The 6,356-nt window shown below is 36.2% G+C and overlaps 1 long non-coding RNA gene across 1 annotated transcript in view; it reads right to left on the reverse strand.

The window, feature by feature from the left end:
- Positions 1-710: 710 nt before the first annotated feature.
- The window catches only part of LOC118763748, a 27,076-nt gene continuing 21,430 nt past the window's right edge, over positions 711-6,356 (reverse strand). Inside the window, exons 3-4 of the long non-coding RNA XR_004999500.1 lie at positions 3,835-3,843; positions 711-794 (exon numbers count right to left, since the gene is read on the reverse strand). This is a non-coding gene — a long non-coding RNA (uncharacterized LOC118763748). The remainder of the gene's footprint in view (positions 795-3,834; positions 3,844-6,356) is intronic.

The following is a 6,356-nucleotide window of genomic DNA, read 5'->3' on the forward strand; positions in this document are numbered from 1 at the left end:
AGACAAAAGCGAATACTGTCCTACAAAAGGCAGAAATGAAGCACTTGATGACTTTTGTGAACACATTACCAATTTTCCTTTCAGTACCCTACAAAAACAATGAATTAAATCCAACCTCAACACAAATGAATGGAAAACCTAATCGAGTTTAAAAAATGATATAAACCTGACCATTAAAGAAGGCAATAAAGAAAGTGCGGTAGTAGTGATGGACACAGAGGACTATAAAAGTTTAATAATCTCCATGTTGGAAAACAATATTTACTGAGAAGACAGAGCACTATAACCCACAGAAAACACTTAAAAACTTATCCTCCTTACTACAAATACATGGAAAGGGCCTCACTTAAAAAGAAATTGACTATTTATCCAATTTTAAATACAGACCAAATACCCAAAAATCCACATATTTGTAAAGCTTGCAAAGATTCTCCAAGCCTATGCATTAATGATCCTTCCCCCACTGACCTCAAACTAATACCCGTCATTTCTGGCCCTGCTTGTGAAACACACCGTTTGCGCAATTTCCTCGACATCCTACTCAAACCATTTCGAAAATATGTGAAAAGCTTAATCAGGTTTGACTTAGACATGCTTAAGCACCTCCCGAAGACAATAAATAAAGGAACCTGTTAGTATCATTCGATGTGGTGAACTTGTACACTAATATCCCGCACGATTATGGTATAGATTATGGTATAGAAGCAATCACCTTCTGGCTAGAAAAATACCCAGAAGAGATCCCAGGACGCATCAACCACAGATTCATAATCGCAGCATTGAAATTCATCCTACTGAACAGCTATTTCATGTTCGATGCAGTTTACTATCGACAAAAATGTGGAATTGCAATGGGAACCCGAACTGCCCCAGTGATTGCGAACCTTGTAATGGTTTACCTAGAATTTAAAATATACCAATCATCACTACGGAAGTATGGCACCTCATTCCATTGCAATTTAAAGGAGAACTGGAAGAGGTATTTAGATGATTTCTTTATACTTTAGAAAGATAGCATGAACAAACTCCTCGATTTCAAAATAATTATCAACAATATCAATAGCAACGTACAATTCACCATGGAACAAAGCAATAAACAACTCCCTTTTCTTGACATCCTAATTAGAATAGTCAATAACCACATCAACTTATGCCACCTCAAACACATAAAAATTAATATATCTTATAATCTAGCGCAAAGAATCTGTACCATAGTTTCGGACACCAATACTCGTGAACGAAGACTCCTTGAACTCAGATCAATACTAATCAAGAGACATTACCCAACATCATTAATAAATGATAGGATTAAATGAGTAAAGGAAATAGACATACGAACATTAAGGGAAGTCAACCGAAATACTACGCCAGACTTAAAAATACCCCCATACATCTCCACGCATAACGCTAGAAACAATGAAGCCTTCAACATTATCATCCAAAATCTACACATTCTCATAGGAGATAAAACAATAAACGAAATTTTAGGCTCACACAAAATTTTAAAGAGCAAAGCGTAACCGAAATCATTGAAAAAAATATTAGCCAACGCAACACTATATCCATTAACAACGGAACCAAAAGTGAAAAAATGCGGTCGACCTAACTGTGGCATATGCCCCCACCTTTTGGAGAGTACAGAGTTCCACTTTAAACAAGTTGAAATATTTAAGATTAAATCAAATTTCACCTGTACCCCGAAAAACCTAATCTATGCCATTACCTGCTTAAGGTGCGGTAATCAATATATTGGCCAAATAGGAATATCACTCCGTCGAAGAACCACTCTTCACAAAGATCATATCCGCTACCCACAATACAGGCAGATACAGGTCAGTGAACACATAAAAAAGTGTGCTAGGAACTTTCCTAACTTCCTAATTTTACCCTTCTATCAATATTCACAGACCATCTCAATACAGCAAAGAAAGAATACAGGGGCAACTTTTATCAGTAAATATCATCCACAACTTAACATGAACACATAACATAATACAGAACACTATTAGCCTTACCAATAATATCACTAACTCCCATACATTCCATACACCATTCATATTACAGTATTATATCTACTCTAATTGCACCACTCCAGAACTACTTACCTCCCTTACACATAATCTTTTTACTCAGGGACTAGTAGACCCGACACCGTCTGGAAATCGATGCTCATTCAAAGCCAGTGAACAGCGTTTCACGATACCGGTATGACTTTGAATATCTTTAACAATTCAAAATAATGACGTTTATTTCTCTTAATTCCACCCCAGTTTATCTAATTGTATATATCTATCATTACTTTTCATTTAAAAAGCCATTATTATTTTGATATCCAATGAGCATTTTCGCTTTTTTCCTTCTTACTTTCTCCATATATATATATATATATATATATATATATATATATATATATATATATATATATATATATATAATATATATATGTATGTATGTGTGTGTGTGTGTGTGTGTATGTATGTATATGTATATTTACATATATGCGTTTGATTGTGTGTATGTTTTTATTCGCATATACACACGCATACATAATGTGGGTAATATTATCAATCGAGACGTTACAATCGTATCAGATTCTTGAAGTGCTTTAATTCTGTCTATGTACATATATTTACTAGATTGTTGACATTTATTAATGGTTTACTCCATTGTTTTGGTGATCCATTTTCTATTATTAATAAAACTGTGGGGATTTTTGACGACACGAGTATACTAATTTCAACATAATATTTTCAATGTCTTTTCTTTTATGGGACGCTAGAATGTGTTTTGGAAGGAGCAGTTACTAGGTTGCTATTTTTAGCACGTGAGCGACTAAGTAGACGGCCCTTCATTGGGTTGAAGAGATTCCCTCTTTGTCTCGTCTATAGTGTATGTGAGTCATTGTTAAGTGTTCAATAAAACTTCTACATTATATTTAGTATACAACTATTGCAACAATGTTTTCAGAACATAACACTTCCAACCATATGAACCGTGACTGCAGTCTTTCTGCACCGGAAGTATTCTCCATTTGTTCATTATCGTATTTTTTCTTTCACAACACGATCCAATCTAAATGTATGAAATTTTGTTCACGGCAACAAACTACCCTACCTCCAACCCGTTGTAAAAACCTTCACTTTTTTATATATATTTTTATCCCCTGTTCTACCTTTTGTTCTTTTCCTTCTTCTTCTTTGCTTTATTTCCTTCATCTTCATTTCTCCTTTCCATTGCATTCATAACCTTTTATATTATAACTTTTTAAGGTATACCAACATTCGGTGTACATCCATATCTCTCAGACTCGACAGTTCTTCGACATAACTCCATATGTTAGCAATGCCCAGACACTGAACAAACCTTTTATTTTCTTTTTCAAGATGGTCTAATCGATCTGCGTGCATCTTATGCACGCTCTTCTATGACGACAATTCTGTGGTTGTACAGTTTATCACGAATCAGAAAAGACCCTCGGTTCCACTTTCAAACCCCTGAAGTTATGGAAGTTATACATTGTAGTTCTAGATTTGAAAGTCTAGGGATAAAATCCAGAAGTGAAAGGAAGCAGTTATCATAGAGCGAGTGAACGAACGAACGAGCGGTGTGAAATGGCTCTGAGAGATGGCCATTTACTTTGATCAAGCATTTACCGCCGTGCATTGCAACAATCAAGGTGATTAAAACGGATCCATAGCAGGCAGGTGTTAAGAGGCTGACGGCTCGGTACGGATAACTGGACATTCAACCTGTTTTGGAGATGTTAACTTTTGGTGCTGGAAGCAAACACGCACGCACACACACACACACACACACACACACACACACACACACACACACACACTCTCTCTCTCTCTCTCTCTCTCTCTCCTTTCTCTCTCTCTTTTCACACAGGTATACACACACGATACACACAAATACACACACATGCATACGAACGCATGCGCAGAAAATATGATCATACATATAGAAAGAAAAAGGGAGAGACACACAGACACGGAAACATAGGAGGTTGCCAACAAGGCTAACCGGATCCCTCCTCCTAAAAGACAGGCTTAACCCCACCAGACGCCAACCTGGTATTTCTGGGCCTCAGGGTTGACTTACAGGTACTACACTTTGCCCAACGGTAACCGGAAGGTAGTTTTGGTCAAGGGTTACTTTGTTCTTCCCACGTCGTGACGCCACAATTGAATGCAGTTTCCTGCCACACCCAGAGCGTGTTATCATTAATATTATCACTTCCTTGTATTGTTAGTGGTGGCGGTAGCACTGTTGTAAGCTATTGTTTTCTTTGACTATTTCTGTTGCTTTTGTGTTTGCCTTTGTTCTTGTATTTGACTGGGTTGGCGGGATGGCCTTTGTCGTTCAAAATGGAGTGCTAAAGTTTATCCTCCTCCACATGCTGTTATTGCCTATTTGGGGGAGATATTCTGTGGATTGAGGATGGCGGCTGCTTGATGGTCTGCTATATTGCTGTCGTTATTGTTGTTGTTGTTGCTATTATTATTATTATTATTATTATTATTATTATTATTATTATTATTACTTTTTTTTTTCTTCTTTCAAATTTTCTTCCATTTCTTGCCGAGTGTCTTCCCGACTCCTAGGGCAAAGAAACTCATAGTGTATATTGGTAGGCCATAAACCAAACTCAGTTGTTCGTTCATTTTTTTTTTTTTTTTTTGTTAAGTTAAATAAAATGCATGAGGCAGCAACAGTTCTCACATCGACAATGCTCTCTCAATACGTGTGATGTACCAGTTAAGACAATCTTTTGCACTTCTTGCAGGGATGGTAAGCCAGGGATCATTCTCATATAATTTTCGGTTCCTCTTGATCATTCCTAGTGCTCCTACGATCACTGGTATTGTACCGCCTGAGATGCCACATTTTCTCAATTTCAATGAGTAGGTCTTATATTTTCTGAGCTTGTCAAAAACTCTTTCGCTGAGATATGTGATCACAAGGGATGCTCATTCGATCAATAAGCAAACTTTATTATTATTATTATTATTATTATTATTATTATTATATTATTATTATTATTATTATTAATTATTATTATATCATTATTCATCATTATTATCATCATCATCATCATCATTATTATTATTATATTATTATTATTATTATTATTATTATTATTATCATCATCATCATTTAATTAGTATATATTAATATTATATTATTATTATTATTATTATTATTGTGATCCACTATCCCTCTTCCCTCAGATTCCAGGCCTTGTGTCTATAGTAGAAAGGATCATATTATTACTATTATTATTAATATTATTATTATTATTATTAGTAGTAGTAGTAGTAGTAGTAGTAGTAGTAGTAGTAGTAGTAGTAGTAGTTGTCGTTGTCGTCGTAGCTGCATTAGCAGCAGCAGCAGCAACACTAGAAGCATTATTTCTACATAATTAAAACGGGACTACGCTCAATCAATATTGAAATTCCTCAATTTTGTAAGAACTAAAGATTGTGTCAAGATGAACTACCATTAATATTAATTCGATAAAATATCGGTCAAATAGTGTTACTTGGATGATCGCGGAGTACCTCGAAATGTGGAATAAAACAAGATACGAGTGACTCGTTTATTTATAGCGAACATAAGAATTACGATCATTTCGGATAGAATTGATTTTTTTTTTCCCGTTCTTCTACAATTATTTACACCTTTAAGGCATTAGTGACACCGCTCAACCTATTATGATGCATTCTGGGAATGGAATGTTACCTAACATACCAAGACATGACAGAGATTCGACAGATCGCGTTCTTTCTCTGTTTCATTTTCCCCTCGTTCCTTTTCCTCCTTTCTCACTCACTACTCCTCTCCTGTCCTTGCTCCTTGTTTCTTTCGCTCTCTTTTCCATGTCCCCCATCGCTGTCTCTTCCTCTTTCTTTCTATCTCGTCATCTCTCTCCCATCATTCAATCTCGCTTTGCGAGCATCCGCAATATCTGGCATGGTATCAACCTTTTCGAACAAGTTTCTGTCTATAATTGAAATTCCAAATAAATGTTCGTTGTTCATACTCCAGGAAGCTCTGTGGTGAAGCGACATCATGTGACTTTATAATCATGTATCATTGGCACGTGAGTGGCCGAAGCGAGTGTTTAGAAATTCGAAGAAAAAGGCAGCACATCATGTATGTACATACATTTATGTGTGTATGTGTGTGTATGTGTGTGTGTGTGTGTGTGTGTGTGTGTGTGAGTGTGTGTGTGTGTATGTGTGGTGTGTGTGGTGTGTGTGTGAGTGAGTGTGTGTGTGTTGTGTGTGGTGTGAGTGAGTGTGTGTGTGTGTGTGTGTGTGTGTGTGTGTTGTGTGTGTGTGGTGTAT

This window comes from Octopus sinensis, linkage group LG6 (assembly GCF_006345805.1).
Source record: "Octopus sinensis linkage group LG6, ASM634580v1, whole genome shotgun sequence".
Lineage (NCBI taxonomy): Eukaryota > Metazoa > Mollusca > Cephalopoda > Octopoda > Octopodidae > Octopus > Octopus sinensis.